We start from the raw sequence: 25,781 nt of genomic DNA, 5'->3' as shown, positions 1-25,781 counted from the left end.
TGGTTGGATGGCATCACTGACTCAATGGACATGGGTTTGGATGGACTCCGGGAGTTGGTGATGGACGGGGAGGCTTGGTGTGCTGTGGTTCATGGGGTCACAAAGAGTTGGACATGACTGAGTGACTGAACTGAACTGAACTGCTTCTATTAAAAATAACCGTGTTTTGGTAGAGCAGTCTTTTCACTATGTGTTTTTGGGAAACAAAGACCTTAAGCATTATACTTTGCATCCCAGAGATTTCATCTGCTGGAAAAGACAACTGCAGAAGAACCCTCTTCAGCCTCACTGGAAAGGACCAATCAAGTACTGCTAACTAACCCTTGTGCTGAGAAACTTCAAGGAGTTGACTCTTGGATCCATGTGACACACCTAAAAACTGTGTCGAATCCTGACTGCACCCGAACATTATCTGGTAATCTGAAAATATATATTCCCTGGGATTGAAGTAGACAACATCTGGTGAGACAACATTCCCAAGGCATCCTGACCAGGTAACAACCTGGAAATTTGTTGCCAAACCTTCGAAGATGACATAATGCTTCAGATAGTCTCTAATGTTTTTCTATGATCTTGATTGCATATGTAGATAAAAAGTGCCTTAGAGTTCTCCCTCCTATCCCTCACTGTTACTTGAATGTGATGGTAAATAGATTTCCAACATGTGCACTTTCCCTCTGACATGAGGCACAATACTCTGTCTACCCCAAAACATATTTGCAAATACTTACAGTGGCTTTATCCATAAGTATCTCAAATGGGAAACAAGCTAAACATTCTCAATTGATGGATGGATTTTAAAAAGCGTTGTATATCAATACAGTAAAATACTGCTCAGAAATAAATATTAAAAAAGATAAAAAAATACTGATGCATGTAAGAATATGGATTAGTTTCAAATGCATTAAGACTCAACAGGCTTCATAACATGTGATTTCACTTATAGTCTAGAAAAGGAAAAAATTATAGGGGCAATTGTGGCTGGGGCCTGGGGATGGGGTGAGGAATTTTTAGGGTGATAGAACTGATAAATTTCTTAACAGTGGTTGTGGTGATGTGATTATGCATTTGTCAGAGCTCATAGAACTGTCCCTAAAGTAAGTCAATTTTGCTGTATATAAATTCAAAAAATGGATACAAATTTAGAAACTAAAAAAATATATTTTAATAAAAAAGAGAATACCTTGCCAAAGTGTCTCTAGTGTCCACAAGAATACGCATTGCACACGTCCAACACAGGGAGCTTGATGGAACAAAGGGTCTGCTACTGTGCTTGAAATACTTTGCTGCATTTGTCAATGACTAAGCTAAGCATGGCAGGGGCGCTAAGGCAGGCCTATTCTTGAGGGTCCGGGGCCTCCCCAACGGCCCTGTCAAAACTTCTGTAGGCTACACTGTAGTGGAGGACGCTTCCACCCAACCTCCTTTCCTTCTTCACTCACTTCAGACTTGCATGGTGGCTATGGCCCTCCCAGTCCCAGGCTCTCTTCTCAGTGTCTTCCACACAAGTGTTACCCTGAATAAAACCCTTGCATATTTAATCCTGTCTTGGCAACTGCTTATTGTAGGACCTGAGCCGACACAACCTCAATTTTATGCTCTATAATATGATCACAACAGAAATAAAATGCATAATCACATTTTAATTTTACCTAATCTTTTTTTGTAAATAATTGAATATAGTATACACAAAGAGAAATGTACAAAATGTAAGTGTACCACTCTATGAGTTTTCACAAAGTGAAAATATTACACAGATGAAGAATAAGAACATTACTAGTAATTCAGAAGCAACCCTTCTCATTCCCCAACAAATGCCTTCTTCCACTGATTGATCCTATTGCAAAGGCGATCAGTGGCCTGAATTCCTAACACCATAGATATGTTTTGCATATTTTTAAATTTTAAATAAGTAGAATCATTCAGCATATACTTTTATTTTGGTTTGTGTGTGGGTGCTAAGTCACTTCACTCATGTCCGACTCTATGCGACCCTATGGACTGCAGCCAGCCAGGCTCCTCTGTCCATGGGATTCTTCAGCCAAGAATACTGGAGTGGGTGGCCATGCCCTCCTCCAGAGGACCTTCCAGACCCAGGGATCAAACGTGTGTCTCTTATGTTTCCTGCATTGGCAGGCGAGTTCTTTACCGCTAGTGCCCCTTTCAATTATTATTATGTTTGTGAGAATCACTCATGATGGTATGTATGTAGGTTGTATATGTAAGGCTACATCGGTACTTATACTGAACAACTATAAACTGGTAAGAAGGCAATGGTAACCCACTCCAGTACTCTTGCCTGGAGAATCCCAGGGACAGGGGAGCCTGGTGGGCTGCCGTCTGTGGGGTTGCACAGAGTCGGACACGACTGAAGCGACTTAGCGGCAGCAGCAGCATAAACTGCTGTATTTTGGTGCCCTCTTATCAGAGTTTTGACAGTTTTCCTATTTCTCAACTTAGTGAGTTGTTAGCTATCATTTTGATTGCTATCACTATCCTTATATCTAAGTGAAACATCTTTTAGTAATTTTCTGCCTTAAGTGTGTGGGGTCACACAGAGTCCGACACGACTGAAGCGACTCAGCAAGAAGAATCTTATTCTTTCAGCGCTCCCTTGAAGTGGAGCCTTGGTACTGGGTCCAGCCCCACTCACTCATGGTCTAGTAGTTATCAGTTCTCAATTCCGTCAACTATACATCCCTATAATAGAAAGCTCAGGCTTTGAAAACATTTTCACCCTGCACTACAGATGGGGAAATGAGATGATGTGTAATTAGTGCTACATCTTTCTCTGTTCACAAAGCTCTATTTATTAGTCTACTTTCTGCTTCTAAAGTGATTAACGTAAAACAATGGTAAATTTTATTGTAACCTATGGGTAGTCTCGAGAAGATTCTAATAAAATAATCCAGAGACAAAAATGAGAATGCAACCCTGATCCAGAATTTGTGAAGTGGGATTGAAAATCTTTTTCCTATGCCATTATTATAAGGATAAATGACCTGATGAATATGTGTAAAATAGGTCCATAGAGCCTAAGGTGAATGATTGTTTGTAAAGATAGCCAAACAGATTTTTCCATCCCTGGCTTCTTGTCCCTTTGTAGCATGATTTTCTATTTATTCTAAGAGAAGAAGTCCATTTTCTCCATCCATCTGCCTCACCAACTCCCACTGGAGTTTGGGCTGAATTTTGGCCTTTGACTAATAAAATGTAGTTGAAATGATGTTGTAGTGCTTCTGTGCTTAGGTCACAGGAGACTGTGTGTTTTATATCTTCTTGAAACTCCTTGACTTTCATGTGAAGAAGGCTCCTTGAAAATGAGAGACCAGGTAGAGAGAGCTCCAATAGCCCATACCAGTCACCAGACATAGGAGAGGGGCCATGCTAGCCCACCCAACCCGGTTGCTATAGACTGAATTTTATGCCTCCCCCCAGATTCATATGTTAAATCCTAATACCCAATATAATGATATTTGGAGGTGGGACATTTAGTAGGTGATTAGGTCATGAGGCTGAGACCCTCATGAATGGGATTGGTGCCCTGGCTCCAGAGAGATCCCTTGCCTCTTCTGCTGTGTGAGGACACAGTGAGAAGACAGCCCATCCATGAATCAGGAAGCAAGATACCATGGGATATCATATCTGCAGGTAAGTCCAAATCTTGGACTTTCAGCCTCTAGAACTATGAGAAGTGTATGTTGTTCAAGTCATTCAGCCTATGGGATTTCGTTAAAGCAGCTCAGATAACAGATAGTCAAACCTATCTGTTCCTGTAGCCATAGAGGGACTCCATGTGAGACCAGTGAAGAACCACCCAGCTGAATACAGCACAAACTGCTGACCCACAGAATCATAAAACATGTCGGGGTGTTATTTTAAGCTACCCTGATTTGGAATAGTTTATGACATGGGTTAGATAAATGATAGACTTGTAATGAGTGTTCAGTAAATGGACATAAATACTTGCTTCTTGTGTATTCAGTCACGGAATCGTGTCCGACTCTTTGTGACCCCATGGACTGTAGCCCAGTCCACCAGGTTCCTCTGTCCATGGGATTTTCCTGGCAAGAATTCTGCAGTGGTTTGCCATTTCCTTCTCTATGGGGATCTTCCCAACCCAGGGATTGAACCCATGTCTCCAGCATCTTTTGCATTGGCAGGCAGATTTTTTACTACTGAGCCACCTGGGAAGCCCTTGCCTCTTGAGTGAAGGGTAAATTTAATTTTGAAGCACAATTTCAAAGGTAATCCTTTTAAAGTACTGAGATTTATTTCTTAGTATTAGGTGGACAATATTTTAAAAAGTTATTTGGCTTATTATTTTTCTGATTGTGTGTTTATCCATTTCCAGACCAGTGTGTGAGGCTCAATTACTCAGTTGTATCTGACTTTTTGTGACCTGAGGGACTATAGCCCACCAGGATCTTCTGTCTATGGAATTTTTATATATTTAGACAAAAACTATTTAAGAAAAAATTGAGTTTGTTGAAAATTTGTAAATCATGAGGAAACTTTGCCCTTGATTAGTTAGGGTCCTTACATAGAATGGTTGCTGGTGGCTTAGCTGGTAAAGAATTTGCCTGCAATGAGGGAGACTTGGGTTCGATCCCTGGGTTGGGAAGATCCCCTGGAGAAGGGAAAGACTACCCACTCCAGTATTCTGGCCTGGAGAATTCCATGGACTGTATAGTCCCTGGGGTTGCAAAGAGTCGGACATGACTGAGTGACTTTCACTTTTACATAGAAATACATGTTGGCTAAATACATGATGGCATGCCAATATCAGAGCTAGTAGTTGAGGATAGGTCTATATTGACAGACAGGATCCATAGATGAGCAATTTTTAAATCTCTCTCTAAGAAAACAGTAAGGTAGATTCTTTCTTTGAGCCCAATAAAAGTTGTGCAGTTGCTAAGTCATGTCTGACTTTTTGTGACCCTATGAACTGCAGCACACTAAGCTTCCCTCTCCTTCACTATCTCCCAGAGTTTGCTCAAACTCATGTCTACTGAGTCAGTGAAGCCATCCAACCATCTCATCCTCTGTTGTCCCCTTCTCCTCTTGCCCTCAACCTCTCCTAGCATCAGAGTCTTTTCCAGTGAATCAGTTCTTTGCGCCAGATGGCCAAAGTACTGGAGTTTCAGCTTCAGCATCAGTCCTTCTAGTGAATATTCAGGGTACATTTCCTTTAGGATCGACTGGTTTGATCTCCTGTCTTGTCCAAAGGACTGTCAAGAGTCTTCTCCAGGACACAGTTCAAAAGCATCAATTCTTTGGCACTCAGCCTTCTTTATGGTCCAACGCTCACATCCATATATGACTACTGAAAATCATAGCTTTGACTATACAGATCTTTGTTGGCAAAGTGTGCAAGTGAATAAGTAAGTAAAATGTGCAAGGTGAATAACTTGTTCTTTAATTTGAAGAAGATACTTGGGTATGACCCAGACCAGTGGACCCTTAAATATTTTGCTGATGAGATAGGCCCTTGAATCTTGGCAAGGTTTATCTCCTACCCTCTAGAGCACATTAGTTTCACTATGACACTCAGAATACTAGCTACTTCTGGCTAATCAGGCCTGATTTATATGATATCATCAATATAGTGAATTAATGCGATGCTCTATAGAATGTCCAGATGGTCCAGGTGCTTTCATTATAACAGGGAGCAGGAGGTTTATAGCTTTACGTCAAGACATTGAATTGACATTGTCTGTCTCACATGAATGATAACCATGAGACAGACTTGGCCAGAAATCCATTTATTGTCTCATTTCCATAATGACACCAAATATCAGCATCAGCTCAGACCCCATGTACAGCAGCCTTCAAAAGATCTGGATTTTTCTTCTTCCGGTATATCATGAACTGAATGAATTGCTATGGTTCCCCAGGGGGAAGAACAGGGAATTACTGCATACATTTTCCATGCTCTTTTACAATCTTTTCTAATGTAATCCCAGCCTCTAGTTATGGTAGGAAGCTCTGGGTCTGAGAATTGGCTCAGGTCTGGAAATTAGGGAAAGGATCATGACTTTCCTATTGGAGGTCTGACGTCAGCCTTCTGCTCACCCATTTATGATCCCTTTGGTCATATAAATTAAGGATTATCCTTATTTGGCTGTCCATTTGTTTCCCCCTAGGAGCCCTGTGTTTTATTTCCATTTTCATTGATCCTTTCGAGTCAGGCCATTCAGTCCTCACTGCTCATCATGGTAATTACGCCTTTCTTGCATCTGAGGGTTGGTTAAGTGCTGCCCTCAGACTCTTGCTCTTCTGGGATCCTGCCATCTCCCTGAAAGAAAGAATGAGTTCTGTAGCATCATTTCTGTTATCAGCTCTGGCCCTCTTGGAAGGAAACCAGTCCCCAGTAAGCTGCCTAGACATGCAGGTCTCCACTGAGAGCTTGCTCTCTGAAGACTCAGCCTGCAGTGCTGGGTTAAGCCAAATTAAATGTAATTTCTTTACTGAAGGGTTTTTAAATGTCTTTTATGTGAGAGTAGAATGTGAATTTTCACCAATAGTAGATAACATTTTGAGTAAAAAGTCTACTTAATAATTTTGTCATGCAGCACTTCTTAAACTCCCAAACTGACCTTCACTGGGGCCTTCAATGTTACTAATATTATAGATGAAAAATATCTCAAAATGTTATTATTTTAACTTTTAATTCTCTAATTGTAAACATTTTTATATGGCTTTTATAATATTTATATTTTCTTTTCTATAAAGTGCTCATTGTTTGTTTAGTTTAAACATTGAGTTGCTAGTCTTTTGTTCATTTGTAGAAGTTCTGTATATGTGCTGGGAATTGATTCTTTGCCTAATATTGTAGAAAATATTTTTATTTATTGTTGTATGACATTTGAAGTTAAGAGTTTCCTTTTTCCTCCCTCCTCTCTTCATACTTCAGCCGTTCCCCCTCCTCCTTTATTTCCTGTCCGCTGCAGCAACCTTCTAACAATGACAGCCTGGCTTTCATTCCTGTCCCTGTCAGGTTTTCCCCTTCATACAACAGAGAGAACGGTTTTTTAAGAAGCACACTTGTAAATATTTCACACCGACTGCTTCAAGTATGTCAGTGGTTTCCAGTTGCTCTTAAGATGAGGCACTAAGTTGGTCACAAGTCTTCTCTAATCTGGGCCCCACCCGCTCCTGTAGCCCCAACTCCCGCCACTTCCCCCTTTTTCCTCTCATTGTCAGGCCCGGTTCCCCTCAGAGCCTTCACACATAGTCACTTGTCCCTCTTCATGCCTCTCTAACTCTGCCTGGATGGGAGGCCTGGCGTGCTGCGGTTCGTGGGGTCGCAAAGAGTCAGTTATGACTGAGTGACTGAACTGAACTGAACTCTGCCTGGATAATTTCTGGTTCTTCAGATCTTAGCTTAAATGACACCTCTGTAGGGGCAGCTTTTCTACTCCTTAGATTAGGTCTCTGTCTTATGCTCCTGTTGCATCCTGTGATAACCTTTGTAGTACCTGAACTAACTACACAGGGTACATAATTAACCATTTGTTTAGTTAACTTTTTGCATCTCCTGCTAGAGTCTAATCTCTGTGCTGTCAGGAATTCTTTCTCTCTCCCCCTCACCCTCTGTTTGCATTCCTAGCACTTAACAAAGAACCCGGCACAGTGGATGCTCAGTAAATAATTGGTTAAAAACTATTGAAAGAAACAATGAGGTTTGAGAAATAGGCATTAGAAAAAATGGTAAAGATTTTTGTATTATGCTGATAGATTTATACTGTATGCTATGGAAAAAGGAGTCATTGAAACATTTAATAACAGATAGTTTTATGTTTGTTCTGTTCTTCCCTCTCTTCTTACAAAATGTTGGATTTTCAATCAATAATTATTTCTTGGATTTTTTTTTATATGACCAGGAATCTGCATGAGTACAAGTGGAGCATCTGTAATTCTTTAATTAAAATGAAATATGTTTTTTCTCCATTGGTTTAGGGAATGGATTTTAAAGTTAGAGCAATCTCTCTATATATCTGACTTTTAAATTTTATTTTATTTTCTGTAAGTAATTTTAAAAAGAGACTTGCTGTTTCTTCTCAATACTCACCCAGTCAAAAAAACATGCAGTGGTCCAAGCCATACAACAATATTTATGAAACAGGTCATCACTGGGTTAGGAATCACGGATTTGAGTGGTAATAAGGAGAAGGGCCGGAGAAGGCACTAGCACCCCACCCCAGTACTCTTGCCTGGAAAATCCCATGGATGGAGGAGCCTGGTAGGCTGCAGTCCATGCGGTCGCTAAGAGTCGGACACGACTGAGCGACTTCCCTTTCACTTTTCACTTTGATGCATTGAAGAAGGAAATGGCAACCCACTCCAGTGTTCTTGCCTGGAGAATCCCAGGGAAGGCGGAGCCTGATGGGCTGCCGTCTATGGGGTCGCACAGAGTTGGACACGACTGAAGCGACTTAGCAGCAGCAGCAGCAGCAGCAGCAAGGAGAAGGGCATGGCAACCCACTCTAGTATTCTTGCCTGGAGAATCCCCACGGACAGAGGTGTCTGGCAGGCTATAGTCCATGGGGTTGAAAAGAGTTGGACACAACTGAGCTTCTAAGCACAGCACAGTAACATACTCAGTGGACTTCCTTGGTGGCTCAGTGGTAAAGAATCCCTCAACCAATGCAGGAGATGTCAGGATGTAAGGATCAAACCAATGCAGGTTTGATCCTTAGGTCAGGAAGATCCCCTGGAGAAGGAAATGGCAACCCACTCCAACATTCTTCCCTGGGAAATCCCATGGACAGAGGAGCTTGGCGGGCTACAGTCCATGGAATCACAAAAGAGTTGGACACGACTTAGCAACTAAAGAACAACAACATACTCAATGCTACTTTTGTGAAAGAGGGAAAACCCCTATGTGAGTGTCAGGTCTTAAAGAAAAATATCTATTTGTTGTCTTACATTTTTAAATCTAGAAATTATTAGAGAATGATCTAATAATATACATGATAATAAAAATAAAGACGGAAAAATAATGAGCAGAAACTATATCTCTGTGCTTTTTTACAGAGTAGCTCAGTAATTTCTGTTTTAATATTAGTACCTACTTTCATTTGTGTAATCTTTTCATGTTCAAATTACTTATCCAAAATTAAGTAATTAATCTTACTACTAGACCATGCAAGGCAGATAAGAAGTATTTTCATTTTATAGATTAAGTCAAATGTACCATATTCCAAGTGATTAATGTTTGAAAAATCTCCAGTACCAAATGGTCTATGTTTCTTTGGAAGCATGTGGAAATCCACATTTACATAGTAATTATGTGTTCAATTGTACTGAGGAAGCAAGTGGCAGGCCCAGATAATTTTCCAAAAGAAAAAAAAATACTGGTAATATACAAAACAGAGGAGAGCAGTTTTTCATTCCTGTTGAATAATAATATTATTATTCATACATGGTGTTTTCCTCCTCAGGAGTTCTCCAAAGCTGAAACAAACACAAAAACCCCATACCACACAAAGCTTGGTAAATGCTGTTTAATGTACAGAATCAGTGCAATGAGATGTTGAATTTGCATCTTGACAAATGTGAAAGAAGCCACAGTCTATTTGGAGATAACAATGATGCACAGCCATTTCCTTATCATTTGGAACGTACAGAGTAGTATTGGCTTTCCTATAGCTCAGTTGGTAAAGAATCCGCCTGCAATACAGGAGACCCTGGTTCAATTCCTGGGTTGGGAAGATCCCCTGGAGAAGGGATAAGCTACCCACTCCAGTATTCTTGGGCTTCCCTTGTGGCCCAGTTGATAAAGAATCTGCCTGGAATGTGGGAGAGCTGGTTTCCATCCCTGGTTTGGGAAGATCCCCCGGAGAAGGGAAAAGCCACCCACTCCAGTATTCTGGCCTGGAGAATTCCATGGACTATACAGTCCAACATGACTGACAACTTTCACTTTCCTTCACTTTCACTTTAGTAGTATTGGGCTGCATTCTGGTTGCTATTAATACACCTTCTTCATGAATAAATTTTTTTGTGAGGAGAATATGTGTTCAAAAATAAATGACAAAATATTGTTAGAAAGTAATTCTTCAGCCTTACATTGTGGAAGGCCTCTGATAGATATGTCATTTCTATTTCTTAAATAGACAGTACTTTCCCTCTTTTTTTTCATGGTGGAGAGACAAGTCTTAACCATTAGTGGAAAAATGAGAAAAGTTTCTCTATCGATCTATCTATTGTTTTCTCAATGCAGTGTTCCACTGTATTCAGAAGAAAGGCCATCCCCATTCAAAAATAGAAAAGAAGGGTTGATGGTATTTTAGTTCAGTGAGAACAGTTCCTTCAACACTGCCTGATACTGTGCAAAAGTGCCAGAAATATCCCTATTTATAGATTCAGGAACTTCTATTTCTGGTAATATGGTGTACCAGATATCTGGAGTAACTCTTCTTGTAAAGGACATCTACAAGTCCAGTATGATATTTTTTAAAATTAATGTTTCGATGAGCCACTAGGAAAATAAGGGAAATTACCAGAGAAAGGACAAGAAGGCATGAATCAGAAGGCAAAGGACAGTCAGTGTCACTTTCACGAGCTGTGAGAGGACCATGGAGACCAGTCTTGGGACTTGCACAAAGTGAAAGATTGGGCCATAAAGCTAACTCCTCCACATCCTCGGTGAGTAGACCAGAAAAACCCCTGTCTCCTGGAGGGTGATGCACAGATTCTTTCCTATCTCTGCCATGGCTCCTGGAAAAGCAGGAGAAAACATGTCTCCTGAGAAGTCTCTATGAGGCCCACCCTAACATAGTTTATTCTTTTATTGTGGGGTCCGGGGCGGGGGGCGGGGTGTCCAAATCCATACTATTATGGATTAAAAAACCTTTGAAAACTTAAGTGCTCTCAGGTTTTGTGTTTTCTTATGCATTGCTAAGTCACTTCAGTCATGTCCAACTCTGTGCGACCCCATAGATGGCAGCCCACCAGGCTCCCCCGTCCCTGGGATTCTCCAGGCAAGAACACTGGAGTGGGTTGTCATTTCCTTCGCCAATGCATGAAAGTGAAAAGTGAAAGTGAAGTTGCTCAGTCATGTCTGACCCTCAGCGACCCCATGGACTGCAACCTACCAGGCTCCTCCGTCCATGGAACTTTCTAGGCAAGAGTACTGGAGTGGGATGCCATTACCTTCTCCGTTCTTATGCCCTAAGCAAAATCAAAGGCAAATCTATCTGGAGGAACTCATTACAAACTCAAGCTTCAGTGCAGTCCTTCAGATAGAATTCCTATGTATATAAGCAGATAATAAATATCATTAAATATATGTAGAACTGTGCAAATGCATGCTAAGTCGCTTCAGTCGTGTCTGACTCTTTGTGACCCTATGGACCATAGCCCACCAGGCTCCTCTGTCCATGGTATTCTCCATGCAAGAATAGTGAAGTGGGTTGCTGTGCCCTCCTTCAGGGGATCTTCCTGACCCAGGGGTCAAAACCCACATCTCTTAAGTCTCTTGCATTAGCAGGTGGATTTTTTTTTTTTTTTTTACTACTAGTGCCAACTGGGAAGTCCAGAACCATGAGCAAAGCCAGTAAAAAAAACCTACAGAATCAGACAAGCAAAAACTGGGTATTTGAATTTATCAGATGCCAAATGTAAGTAAAAATATTTAATATTTTTAAAGAAGATGCAGGATACTATCATAAATACCACAGAAGACAACAGTCTACCAAAAATAAATAATCAGATTTTAAAAAAGAACAACAAGGCCTTCTGGAAATTATATATATATATATATATATATATATATATATATATATATATATATAAATTTATGAGAAACCCAAAGAACCATTTACACAGCAGACTTGACATGATAAGGAAAGGAAGAATGAATGTAAAATGTCTTGAGGAATTGAGATGTAAAGTTGGAAATATGAAAGAGAGGTGCATGATATGTAAGACAGAGTAAGAAGGCATTATCTCTATCTAATTGGAGTGCCAGAGGGGGCTAGAGAAAAGGAGGAAGAGACAATATTCTGAAGAAATAGTAGAGAGGATTATACAAAATGATGAAGGTATGATACTCAAATCCTAGAGGCCCAATGAACCCAGAAGAGTGTATAAAAGTAAATCCACACTGAAATCTATCCTAGTGCAATTGCAGAACCTCAAAGACAAGTGAAGATCTTAAAAGCTGCAAGGTAATTATTTACAGTTAATTTCTATATAGTAACAATAGGAGCCAGAAGACATTGTAATAAAACTTTGAACAACTGAGATAAAATTGCTATTAATCTGTGGGACTTCCCTGACAGTCCAGTGGTTAAGACTCCATGCTTCCACTTCACAGAGCACGGGTTCCATCCCTGGTTCGGGAACTAAGATTCCTCATACCATGCAGTGTGGCCAAAAAACAAAACAACAAAACAAATTAATGTTAATCTAGAATTCTATGCCATGTGAAACTCTCTCAAGAACAATTGTATAATAGATGCTCATTCGAGGAAATTCTTAAAGATTTACTTCAAGAAGAAGCAAAATCTCAGAAGGAAGAGCTGAGAGGTAAAGGTGAGCAAGGAACGTGGTAACCATGAAATTTAAATAACCATTAAACATATTAAACATCAATAACTATATCTAATTTGTGGGGTAAGAAAGATAAAGCTAAGTTAAAATACCGGGAAACGGTGGCTTTCAACATGAGCAGGCATAGCTTGAGTTAAAGTGGTCATTGTTTAGTCGTTAAGGTGTGTCTGACTCTTTTGCAACCCCATAAACTGTAGCCCATCAGGCTCCTCTGTCCATGGGATTTCCCTGGCGTGCATTCTTGCGTGAGTAGTCATTTCCTTATCCAGGATAAAGTAGTTATAGTCCTTATAATAATTGAGAGGAGGGGAAGAGTATTATATCATCTGATATTAAGATAAATATCCATTTTGTATTTTAGGGCAATCACTAAAATAACAGAATTAGAGCATAACATTTCCAACATGTTCAAGAAGAAATATGAAATGAGAGCTATACTTACGTGAATTAGGTCAATTTGTTTAAGCTGTCAGTACATTGAGAACCTTGCACAGTCTATTTTTCACACATTAAAGAAAAATATATTTTTAAAAAATTTATTTATTTATTTTAATTGGAGGCTAAGCAAAATATTTTATTTAACCCTCTTTCTCTTCTGTCTTTTCCTCTCTCCTTTTCTTTTTTCTCTTCTTAATTATTCTTTGGGTATCTTATATGTTGTAGGGTTTAGGTAGATGCTGTGAATTCAGAAATAAATAAGACAAAGCCTTTGTTTTCAGTAGTTCAATGATCTCCTACTCTCTGATGAAACAAAGAAGAAATAATTTTGATTCATGGGAATGAGTGTAGCTACAAAGAGGACAACTGAGAAAGAAGAGAAGATTAGGATGATACAAGACCCAGAGCTACCAAAATAGCTCTGAGTTGCAGTTATGAGAGTGATATGGATAGTATTTATGACCTGGAAACCACATTTAAACTTTTCTTATTATTTTAAATATTTATTTTTATTTATTTATTTGGCTGCCCTGGGTCTTAATTGCAGCTTGCGGGACCTTTAGTTGTGGCATGCAGGATCTACTTCCCTGACCAGGGATTGAACCTGGGTGCTCCGTGCATTAGGAATGCAGAAACTTGGCCTCTAGACCAGGGAAGTCCCTGGAAACCACATTTGAGCATTTAATACAACATTAATATTTTACTTGACAAGAGTGATCAAGTTGAAAAAATGAAAAAACCAGGTACCAACTTTCTGTGTTTTCCCTTCCCTAGGATTTGAAGAATACTTATTATATGCTAAGTACTTTATATACATTGAACCATTTCATGCTCTCAAATAATATATGAGGTAGGAACGGCTATTGTCACCCTGCTTATTTAAAATATATGCAGAGTGCATCATGCAAAATGCCTGGCTGGATGAAGCACAAGCTGGAATCAAGATTGCCAGGAGAAATATCAACAACTTCAGATATGCAGATGACACCACCCTTAAGGCAGAAAGTGAGGAAGAAATAAAGAGCCTGTTGATGAAAGTGAAAGAGGAGAGTGAAAAACTTGGCTTAAAATTCAACATTCAGAAAACTAAGATCATGGCATTTGGTCCCATCACTTCATGGCAAATAGATGGGGAAACAGAGGAAACAGTGGCTGACTTTATTTTTGGGGGCTCCAAAATCCCTGCAGATGATGACTGCAGCCATGAAATTAAAAGACGCTTGCTTTTTGGAAGGAAAGCTATGAGCAACCTAGACAGCATATTAGAAAGCAGAGACATTACTTTACCAACAAAAGTCCATCTAGTCAAAGCTATGCTTTTTCCAGCAGTCATGTATGGATGTGAGAGTTGAACTATAAAGAAAGCTGAGCACTGGAGAATTGATGCTTTAGAACTGTGGTGTTGGAGAATACTCTTGAGGGTCCCTTGGACTGCGAGGAGACCCAACCAGTTCATCCTAAAGGAGATCAGTCCTGAGTATTCATTGGAAGGACTGATGTTGAAGCTGGAACTCCAATACTTTGGCCACCTGATGAGAAGAACTGGCTTATTAGAAAAGACCCTGATGCTGGGAAAAATTGAAGGAAGGAGAAGGGGACGACAGAGCATGAGATGGTTGGATGGCTTTACTGATGCAATGGGCATGAGTTTGAGTAGGCTCCTGGAGTTGCTGATGGACAGGGAGGCCTGGCATGCTGCAGTCCATGGGTTCACAAAGAGTCAGACAAGACTGAGCGATTAAACTGAACTCAGTTCAGTTATTGAACTGAACTCAGTTTGGCTATTGCCTCTATTTCAAAGATGGAGAAATCCAGGCTTAACTGGGCAAAGTGACATGCACAAGAACTGATTTCAGAAAATAGGTTGTAAGTGAACAGAAAGGGAGATATGCTCAAACAAGTTTGGAATGTATAGGATTAAGGAAAGCTAAGCATGCAACTTTCCTGCTGTGTTTTTCAGATATTTTATGTGTCCCTAAAATTCCCCTATGACTCAGCAGGTAAAGAATCTGCCTGCAATGCAGGAGACACAGGAGACTAGGGTTTGATCCCTGGGTTGGCAAGATCCCCTGGAGGAGGAAATGGCAACCCACTCCAATATTCTTGCTTGGAAAATCCTATGGACAGAGGAGCCTGACGGGGCACAGTCCAGTGGGTCACAAAGGGTCAGACATGACTGAGCGACTAAGCACAGCACAAAGGGAAATTGTGGACTTTCTTGGTGGCTCAGATGGTAAAGAATCTGCTTGCCATGCAGGAGACTCAGGTTTGATCCCTGAGCGACTAACACACACACAGTATGCACCATTTCCCAAACTCGTGGGCCTGGTGTGTTTGACCAGCACAACCTATGGGATGCAATCCAAATGCAATTTTATTTTTGTCTCCTACTATCTCTCTACAGTCTTTTTTCACAGGGGATGTACTTCCCTAGCCCCTGGATGAAAACTTGACAGGGCTAGATTTTCTGGTCACTTAGTAAACAACAACAACAACAACTTTGATTTACTTTAAGTAAATGCAACATCTTAGGTCAGTTATTAAAATCTTTCCCCCTCCCCCAGCTTGGGCTAACCATGGGGCAGTATCTCTCTCTCGCCCTCCTTTGTACTTTTACAAGGTCTTCAGCATGAGCAGAAAGAGGTAAGGATAGAGTAGAAGAGGGGAAAAATTCTTTTTTTAAGCTTTTTATTTTGTATTGGAGTATAGCTAATTAGCAATGTTGTGATAGTTTCAGGTGAACAGCAAAGGGACTCAGCCATAAATACAAATATATCCATTCTCCCTCAAACTCCCCTCCCGTCCAGGCTGCCACCTAACATTGAGCAGAGTTCCCTATGCTATACAGCAGGCCCTTGTTAGTTATCCATTTAAAATGTAGCAGCATGTCCATGTCCATCCCAAACTCCCTATCACTTCAAAGGGGGATAGAAAACTCTTAATTTACATTGTCATAGCAGGGCTTTCTGCTGAGTTTGGCAGGTGTCTGATGCTAGATCTTTCTGGGACTTTGGAGGCTTCCCTGCATCTTTTCTGAAACAGACAGTGATGTTCTATTTTTCCTGCTGCGGTTTCCCCTCTCAGCCTTGGTTTCTGCTGTTCTGCTTTATGTAAACTCACTCTGTTGAGGCCTATCACTCTTTCAGGTGGTCCTCTTACCAAGTTTAATTGGCTGCAGGCCACTTTTTTTTTTTTTTTTTTTCAGGTGGCCCACTTCTGGAATTCATGTACCCATTGAAGTATATCAACCTACCCTTTGGCCTGACAAACTTGAGGGCTTGAGATCAAGCCAAGGAAGTCACTTGTCCCTCTTCCCTGCCACAGCAGCCAAACCTGGCTTCATACTTATTGTTTATTCAAGTGGGAATCACCCTCTGGTTAACTGTGTGCCCAACTACAATAGAGACATGCTCTCTGACTGGTAATATTAAAACCACTTTCATAGACTTGAAATGAAGCACAAGCACCTCCATCCTTCTCAGTCCTCTTTGGTGATGGTTTCATGGAGGACATTTTTTTCCATGGACTAAGGGGCAAGGAGTGGCTTGGGGATGATTCAAATGCATTAATTGCATGCTTTATTTCCATTGTTATTCCATCAGCTCTACCTCAGATCATCAGGCATTTGATCCTGGAGTTTGGGGACCCCTACCCTAGAGGGTCTCTTGAAATAAATCCTTCCCGTGAACCTTCTTTATTCTATTTTATTGAATCTAAGAGACCATCTGTGTTAGTTACCTATGGCTGCATAATAAATTATTCCCCAAATTAGAAGACAGGTATTAACACACACGGTGTCCAAGGGTCAGGAAACCTGGGGCAACATAAGGTGATTCTGGTTCAGGGTCTGTTGTGAGGTGGTAGTCACAGTGCCACCCACGCAGCAGTGACCTGTCACCTTCACCAGGGCTGGAAGAGGGAGCCCTGCTTCCAAGGGAGCTTACTCAGAAGGTTGCTGATGACAGGCTTCAGTTCCTGGCTGACTGTTAACAAAAGGCCTTAATTCCTTGCCATGTGAACTCTCCACAACGTTGTTGACAACATAGCAACTGACTTCCTCAAAGTGGAAAGTGAGTGATGTGAGACAGAGATACTAAGACAAAAGCAGCAGCTTCCTTTATAAACTCATCTTGGGAATGGCATACTATCACTTCTACTATATTCTGTTGGATACACAGACCACCCTGGTATGGTGTTGGAGGAGTCAAGGCTGTCAATGCCAGGACGTAGGGGTCACTGGGAGCCACTGAATACTGGCTACCATACTGTCTATTGGAAACGCACCATTTATTTTATAGACCACTAGAAAAGAAAAAAAGTATTGATGATTATGATATGAAATCAAGTTTAAAACATATCTAATTTCAGAAATGTTACAAGGTGAAAGAAATGAGTGCTACAATTGATGACACATGCAAAAACCTCCTTGTGGCTAAGAATATTTTGAAATCATAAAGTTGATTTCTGATTATCTTCATATCTGCATCTTGGTCCATCCATCTTCCACCTTTTTTCTTGAAGTATTCTCAGGCACTAATTTTCTGTTGAATCCTTTATGGGTTATTCTAGTTTGAATGCTAGTTAGTTCTCTCTGCTTGTTTCTATGGTTTAAATCCCTTTATTATTAAATATTAACAGAATGCCAACATTGAGCAGAACTTCATGAAATCACAGTAGGGCATAGGTGGTCTTTAAGTGATTCTGTAATCTCATTTCCTAGAGAGGATAAGATAGCAAATATAATGAAAATATCTGCTTAACTGGATAGTAGAACAAATTTTTTTTTTTTAATTTTAAATAAGCAATTTGAAATATTAGCTCAAATATTTAAATAGCATCTTTGAGGATCTTATACACTATACAGTTTTTAACACTGTTTATTTAAAATGTCTACTTAGGTGAATTCAGGTTAATAGTCATTGCCATTTTAGTATCATCCACCAATGTAATTTGGTACTTTAAAACTATAACAAAGTTCAGACATTTACATTGAATATTTATAACTATTTTTAAAGTTATAGGGTGATTTGAAGGGAAGGGCATGTGTACAGTTGAAAACCTACACTCTGAAGTCAGGGAAAGCCAGGCTGAATATAGATTCCATTAATAACTAGTGGTATAATTGAGTTCATGTTAACCTCTTTGAGTTTTAGCTACTTTTTCTGTAAAGTAAGGATGATGTTACCCACTCTGTGAAGAAGTAGGAGGATTAAATAAAATAGTGTGTGTAAAGCCCTTGCCCATTTCCTGGCACATAGTGGTCCTAACAAATGGTAGTTATTCTTGTTATTTACCAAGTGTAGAATTTGATGTGTCGTTCTGACTTCATATCTGTCTGAGGTTTTAAGAGCACTCTACAGAGAAAGTGGGGATTTGGGTGTTGAACAAAGTTCATACTCTGCCTGCATTTGTATTCTGAAAAAGGCTTAAGAATCCAGTTCATAGTGGCCCACCAGTTATTCTGAATAAAAGTGCTTTGATCGTAATCAGTTCAGTTCAATTCAGTCTCTCAGTCATGTCTGACTCTTTGCAACCCTGTGGACTGCAGCATGCCAGGCTTCCCTGTGCATCACCAACTCTTAGAGTTTACCCAAACTCATGTCCATCGTGTTGGTGATGCCATCCCACCATCTTATCCTCTGTTGTCCCTTTTCCTCCCACCTTCAATCTTTCCCAGCATCAGGGTCTTTTCCAATGAGTCGGTTCTTCACATCAGGTGGCCCAAGTATTGGAGTTTCAGCTTAAACATCAGTCCTTCCTATGAACACTCAGGACTGATTTCCTTTAGGATGGACTGGTTGGATCTCCTTGCAGTCCAAGGGACTTTCAAGAGTCTTCTCCAACACCACAGTTCAAAAGCATCAATTCTTCAGCACTCAGCTTTCTTTATAACCCAACTCCCGTATCCATACATGACTACTGGACAAACCACAGCTTTGACTAGACAGACTTTTGTTGGTAAAGTAATGTCTCTGCTTTTTAATATGCTGTCTAGGTTGGTCATAGCTTTTCTTGAAGGAGCAAGCATCTGTTAATTTCATGGCTGCAGTCACCATCTGCAGTGATTTTGAAGCGCCCCAAAATAGTCTCTCACTGTTTCCATTGTTTCCCCATCTATTTGCCATGAAGTGATGCAGCTCGATGCCAAGATCTTAGTTTTCTGAATGTTGATTGCAATAAAAATTTACATTTAAAGATGAGATTATAGGAATTCTTGGTTAGTTAGGAAATCAGTGGTTAGTTCTTGGTGCTTTCACTGCAGGGCCCAAGTTCAGTCCCTGGTGGGGGAACCAAGATGCTGCATGCTGCACAGAAAGGCAAAAACAAACAAAATAAAACACTCCCAACATCCCTCACCAACCAAAACCAAACAACAAAACAACAAAGAAATGCTGACAAGAAAAGAAATACAAAGTCTTTTTGAAAGAAATATTTGAAACTTAGGAATTTTTAGCATGGCTTAGTTTAGACTGAGTCTAGAAAAAAATTTTTAACCTGTGACGTAGATTTAAAATACAACTCTCTGTGGGACATTGCTGTGGAAGAAATGAGTTCAAGAAGAGAAGGAAAGCCATACATTAGGCCCAGTGCTTGAGTCATAAAACTGGGTCATTTGAAGAAGGTCTTAGAAAAACTGAAATCTCCAATAGACAAAACAGATATATTTTTAGTAGTTTAGTGAAAATACTAAAATGAAAATTTCTTTTCATTTAGAAAGTAGGAAAATATTTGAAGTTATTTTGTATATATAGTATATATATGCATATAAACTTTTTTATATATATAAACTTTTAAAAAATGAACTAAACTAATACATGCAACTTCCAGAAACACATTTCTATATTAGAAGTCATGTTTGAACTAATAGTCATTTTGTTTTAGGACTACCACTGTATTATCTACCATTAAACCAACTGGGAAGTTAAACTCTATTAGGAAAAAGAGGGATTTTATCAGCCCTTAATCTCTTTAAAAAAAAATTTATTTGGCTAAGCTGGGTCTTAGTTGCAGCATGCAGAATCTTAGTTCCCTCTGTGGAAAATTCTGAAAGAGGTGGGAATACCAGACCACCTGATCTGCCTCTTGAGAAATCTGTATGCAGGTCAGGAAGCAACAGTTAGAACTGGACATGGAACAACAGACTGGTTCCAAGTAGGAAGAGTACGTCAAGGCTGTATATTGTCACCCTGCTTTTTAAACTTACATGCAGAGTACATCACGAGAAATGCTGGGCTGGAAGAAGCACAAGCTGGAATCAAAATTGCCAGGAGAAATATCAATAACCTTGGATATGCAGACGACACCACCCTTATGGCAGAAAGTGAAAAGGAACTAAAAAGGCTCTTGACGAAAGTGAAAGAGGAGAGTGAAAAAGTTGGCTTAAAGCTCAACATTCAGAAAACTAAGATCATGGCATTCGGTCCCATCACTTCATGACAAATAGATGGGGAAACAGTGGAAACAGTGGCTGACTTTATTTTGGGGGGCTCCAAAATCACTGCAGATGGTGATTGCAGCCATGAAATTAAAAGACGCTTACTCCTTGGAAGGAAAGTTATGACCAACCTAGACAGCATATTCAAAAGCAGACACATTACTTTGCCAACAAAGGTCTGTCTAGTCAAGGCTGTGGCTTTTCCAGTGGTCATGTATGGCTGTGAGAGTTGGACTATAAAGAAAGCTGAGCACTGAAGAATTGAATCTTTTGAACCGTGGTGTTGGAGAAGATTCTTGAGAGTCCCTTGGACTGCAAGGAGACCCAACCAGTCCATCCTATAGGAAATCAGTCCTGAGTGTTCATTGGAAGGACTGATGTTGAATCTGAAACTCCAGTACTTTGGCTACCTGATGTGAAGAACCAACTCATTGGAAAAGACCATGATGCTAGAAAAGATTGAAGGTGTGAGGAGAAGGGGACAACAGAGGATGAGATGGATGGATGGCATCACTGACTCAGTGGACATGAGTTTGGGTAAACTCCAGGAGTTGGTGATGGACAGGGAGGCCTGGCGTGCTGCGGTCCATGGAGCTGCAGAATCAGACATGACTGAACGACTGAACTGAACTGAACTGAACTGACCAGGGATCAAACCCAAGCCCCCTGCATTTGGAGCACAGAGTCCTAGCTTCTGGACCACCAGTGAAATCTATCTGTTCTTACTCTTGTTGCCCTCTTTGCTGTTTTCAGAGCTCCTAAGTTTTGATTCATTCTTTCTTGGCTTTCACTATCTAAATGCCTGCTTGCCTTTGTCCTCTTGCTGGTGATGTCTCTTCCTCCTGACACTGAATGTGGGCTCAGTCCTTGACACTCTGCTATTTCCTCACAAGTCTTTCCTTACAAGGCTCACTGAGATGCTCCTCAATCTTCTGGCTTTGATGCTTTCCCCTGAGATTTATTTCTTCACCTTCTTCTGCCAGCGGGCATATTTCTTATGGCCAGCTATGGTTGAGTCACCGAAGTCAGCATTAGCTTTTCTCTCTCTCTTGTCTCCAAATCAAATGAGTCATAGTTTCTCTCTTCTGATTCATCTTTTCAGATTAGCAGGAGTCCAGAGCTCTGGACTCTGGGTTTCTCTCTCTCTCTCTTTTTTTTTTTTAAAGAGAAGGATAAGATGGGCTAGGGCAGGTGGCCAAGGATGATTCAATAGGCAGCTTCCTGCAGGGAGTCTCTGAGTGAGAGCAGACAGCCAGCATGTCAAGGGCTCCTTCACAAAGATGCTAGACATAGTATGAGCATCTAAGCTGAAGCAAAGCAATGAAAACAAGAGATGTACGACCTGAAGAGAGGGTCTGAAGTGGAGGGTGGAAAGTGAAGTTTGGTGGAATTCCACCAGCTGTCAGAGTATCACCATAAATGTTTTCATAAGGCATCTTCAGTTTTGTATAGGGCAAGTTGTCTAAAATACACTTCCTTTATATGAATATTACAAGTCTCCCCATTGGTTTGTGGATCTCTCAAGTATTCACCTTTTCAATAAACCATGTATACTACTTTCAGATTAATATATATATAATTGTTAGGCGCTCAGTCATGTCTTTACAACCCCATGGACTGTAGCTCGCCAGGCTCCTCTGTCCATGGGATTCTCCAGGCAAGAATACTGGAGTGGGTTTGCGATTTCCTTCTCCAGGGGATCTTCCCAACCCAGGGATGGAAACTGTGTCTCTTACATCTCCTGCATTGGCAAGCGAGAGTTTCCAAGTTGGAACAAGCTCCCTATGGAGGTCTGGCTCCTACAGTCCCGCAGGAACTGGAAGAGGAAGGAGCTATTTCCTTGACATGTATGTTTGAAAAAGATGGCTCTCAGGATCTTGAGACATTCCTACATCATAAAATTGAAAAAAAAAAAAAAAAAAAAAGACTGGCTGACAAAAGACCTATTTAGTGTTTAGTGGGATACTTTTTTTTTCTTAAAATTTTTAAAATTTATTCTTGGCTGTGCTGGGGTGCTGGGTCTTCACTGATTTGCCTGGACTGTCTCTACTTGCGCGGAGCAGGCGCTATGCATTGCGGAACGCAGGCTTCTCATTGCGGTGGCTTCTCTCGTTGTGTAGCCCCGGCTCTGGCTGTGTGGGCTTCAGTAGTTGTTCTGCACAGGCTCAGTAGTTGTGGCTCACAGGCTTAGTTGCTCCATGGCATGCAGGATCTTCCTGGACCAGGAATCAAACCTGTGTCCCCTTCATTGGCAGGCAGATTCTTATCCAGTGCACCACCGTGGAAGTCCCTTTAGCCGGATACATTTAAAGAGATGAGAAAGCACTTAGAAGCCTTGTAAGGCATACATTCTGAGAAAAATAGATTCTTTCCCAGTTTTCAACAGGGAGAATGAAGCTTCTTTTTGAAAACTTTGTATTTGACTCATCTGGAAACACACAGTGTGACTGTTTTTTACAGCACACAGCCACACACTTGAGGTGCCTGATGATGTCACTCCAGCACAGCCTGGACACACGTAGACACATAGACCTGGAGGGAAATCTGTGTGACATGTGTGTGATACTGACATATTTCAGCACAACCTGGGGACACCTCATATATACCCTGGGGACCTAGTGTGACAGGTGTGTGATGCTCTCATCATGTCATATGTGACAGGTACGAGGTCTCCAGATTTTCTAGGCCATAAAAACTATCTACACCTTCAGTAAGCTACCACCTAACTGCCATAACCGTGAGCAAGGACATCCACTGCCCTTGCTGACATTTGTTGATTTTTATAATATGCTAAATACTTTAAATACATTAACTGGTTTAATTCTTATTTAATCCTGTTTATTATTACTTACTGAGTGATAGTCGCTCAGTCGTGTCTGACTCTTTGTGACCCATTGACTGTAGCCTGCCAGGATCCTCTATCCATGGAATGCTGGAGTTGCCATTTCCTTCTCCAGAGGATCTTCCCAACTCAGGGATCAAACCCGGGTGTCCCACATTGCAGGGAGATTCTTTGCCATCTGAGCCACCAGGGAAGCCCATTATTACTTACTAACATTATATTAATAGATGGTAAGCAACCTATCCAATATCCTCCTGCTAGTAAAACTAAGGTTGGCCTGCCTTCACTCTTTCCTTTTACGCCTTAATTCCTTCATTATCTAAGTCCTATGATTGATTTGCTATTGACTGCAAGCACGTGTTGGAGAAGGCAATGGCACCCCACTCCAGTACTCATGCCTGGAAAGTCCCATGGACAGAGAAGCCTGGTGGGCTGCAGTCCATGGGGTCACGAAGAGTCAGACAGGACTCAGCGACTTCCCTTTCACTTTTCCCTTTCATGCATTGGAGAAGGAAATGGCAACCCACTCCAGTGTTCTTGCCTGGAGAATCCCAAGGATGGTGGAGCCTGGTGGGCTGCCGTCAATGGGGTCGCACAGAGTTGGACATGACTGAAGCAACTTAGCAGCAGCAGCAAGCACTTGTATGTTTTGTGTACCTACCTGGATATTTTGCTCATCCGACAGCAAGGCTTCTGCCTAAAATTCTCTGTGTCCTCAGAATTTAAAGAGAGTGTCATAGAAGCAACAGATGCGCAGTCATTATTCACTGTTGTTTGTTGATGCTCCAGTATTTCCAGAATGAAAAAGCAATTAAAGGCTGGCTATTTAAATTACTTTGTCCCACCCGAGTTTTTTTTTAATAGAACAGTTTGTATGATAATAATGAGGAAAATTCTTGGAACATTCCTACCCCAGAATGCTTTTCTCTTTACATTGCTTCTGTAGGTAAAATACATTTTACCCTAAGCTATTTTGATTTCGTTGTGATACAAATGTGTTTGTAAGTACTGCAAGGGGAAATATAGACAGTATTCATTTTAGCTGATTGTATTTCTGAAGTGAGGGTCTGCGAAGAGTTGATATCTGCCTGTGGAAAAGAATAAAGCTAATGAGAAAATAAATTTTAGTTTTCTACCTTCGGAAAGTACATTAGCAAATAACAACAAAGGCTCAGGAAAGAATTAAAATTCATTACAAAAAGTCTCTTATGCTTGCCTTAATGTGTTTCTTTTCCTAGTATAATTCCTGTTTGCTAAGATTTTCCAATTCTCATAGTCTGCACAGGCTGTTCTCATTTTGATAACATTCCCAGTTGAGTTTCATACAACCTCCACTGCTTCATATACCCTTAAAACTTCCCACCCTTTCATTTATATGCCTGCCAGTCTCTTTTGAAATTTACTTTAGTGAGTGTTAAAAAAATCCTACCTTGTGTGAGTCAGTGAAAGTGAAAGCCGCTCAGTTGTGTTCAACTCTGTGATCCCATGGGACTATACAGTCCATGGAATGCTCCAGGCCAGAACACTGGAATGGGTAGCCTTTTCCTTCTCCAGGAGATCTTTCCAACTCAGAGATTGAACCCAGGTCTCCAACATTGCAGGTGGATTCTTTACTAACTGAGCCACAAGGGAAGCCCAAAAATACCAGAGTGGGTAGCCTATCCCTTCTCCAGCGAATCTTCCCAACCCAGGAATCGAACTAGGGTCTCCTGTGTTGCAGGTGGATTCTTTACCAACTGAGCTATTAGGGAAGTGTACATTTAAAGTACATACACTACAGAAATCTATGTACTGATTTGCCAAGGGTGCCAATGAAATTAATATATGTGGTGCTTAAAAACGTGTAATATTCACTTTTCAAAAGAGAAACAAGCTATTCTGTCTTTCTATAGTATTTTAATAGGCACACCAGGAACCAGATAGGTAGTCATTTTAAAAATTTCATTATTCACATCTTTGCTAAGTACAATGGAGTGAAGGACAAGAAAGATATCATTACCCTAAATCAAATACAAAGTTGACTAATAATGTATATAAAGTACTTGGCATATGATATTATAATTCAACAGATGATGACAGAGATAGTTTTCGCTGTTACGATTGGCCTTACTAATGGCCATGGCAGTTAAGTGATCAGCAGAATTGAATATATCTTCAGGTAAAGATTGAAGTATTTAAATCTCTTTCACACCAATGCTTCCAGTTTAACATTAGAAGATTATTTCCACATGTTGAACATTGCCTTCTGCGTTCACTTCTTTAAAAATGCAAGTCTTCTTGGAGTGTACTACATTCAATATAGAACCTTGTCTACCAAAAAATGTTAGGGGGCTGCAAATAAGAGATTGATTGTCTTAAGAATTGCAATTTGAGAGGCACAGATTCAGAGACCTTTGAAAGACAGTTCAGGGAAGAAAAGGGGTCAGAGGTTTATAAAAAGAAAAAGCTACAAAGCTGTGAAAAGTTGCCCGACGAGAACTGTGATTGACTGATGCGAATAAGAAA

The 25,781-nt window shown here is 40.5% G+C and overlaps 1 long non-coding RNA gene across 1 annotated transcript in view; it reads left to right on the top strand.

Annotated features, from left to right (window-relative positions):
* Positions 1-1,177, top strand: part of LOC129658080 (uncharacterized) — an 87,219-nt gene extending 86,042 nt beyond the window's left edge. The window contains exon 3 of the long non-coding RNA XR_008717257.1: positions 238-1,177. This is a non-coding gene — a long non-coding RNA (uncharacterized LOC129658080). The remainder of the gene's footprint in view (positions 1-237) is intronic.
* The last annotated feature ends 24,604 nt before the right edge of the window (positions 1,178-25,781 follow it).

Source organism: Bubalus kerabau, chromosome 7 (assembly GCF_029407905.1).
Source record: "Bubalus kerabau isolate K-KA32 ecotype Philippines breed swamp buffalo chromosome 7, PCC_UOA_SB_1v2, whole genome shotgun sequence".
Lineage (NCBI taxonomy): Eukaryota > Metazoa > Chordata > Mammalia > Artiodactyla > Bovidae > Bubalus > Bubalus kerabau.
The sequence above is the reverse complement of the archived record's forward strand: the minus strand, read 5'-3'. Positions and strand labels throughout refer to the sequence as shown.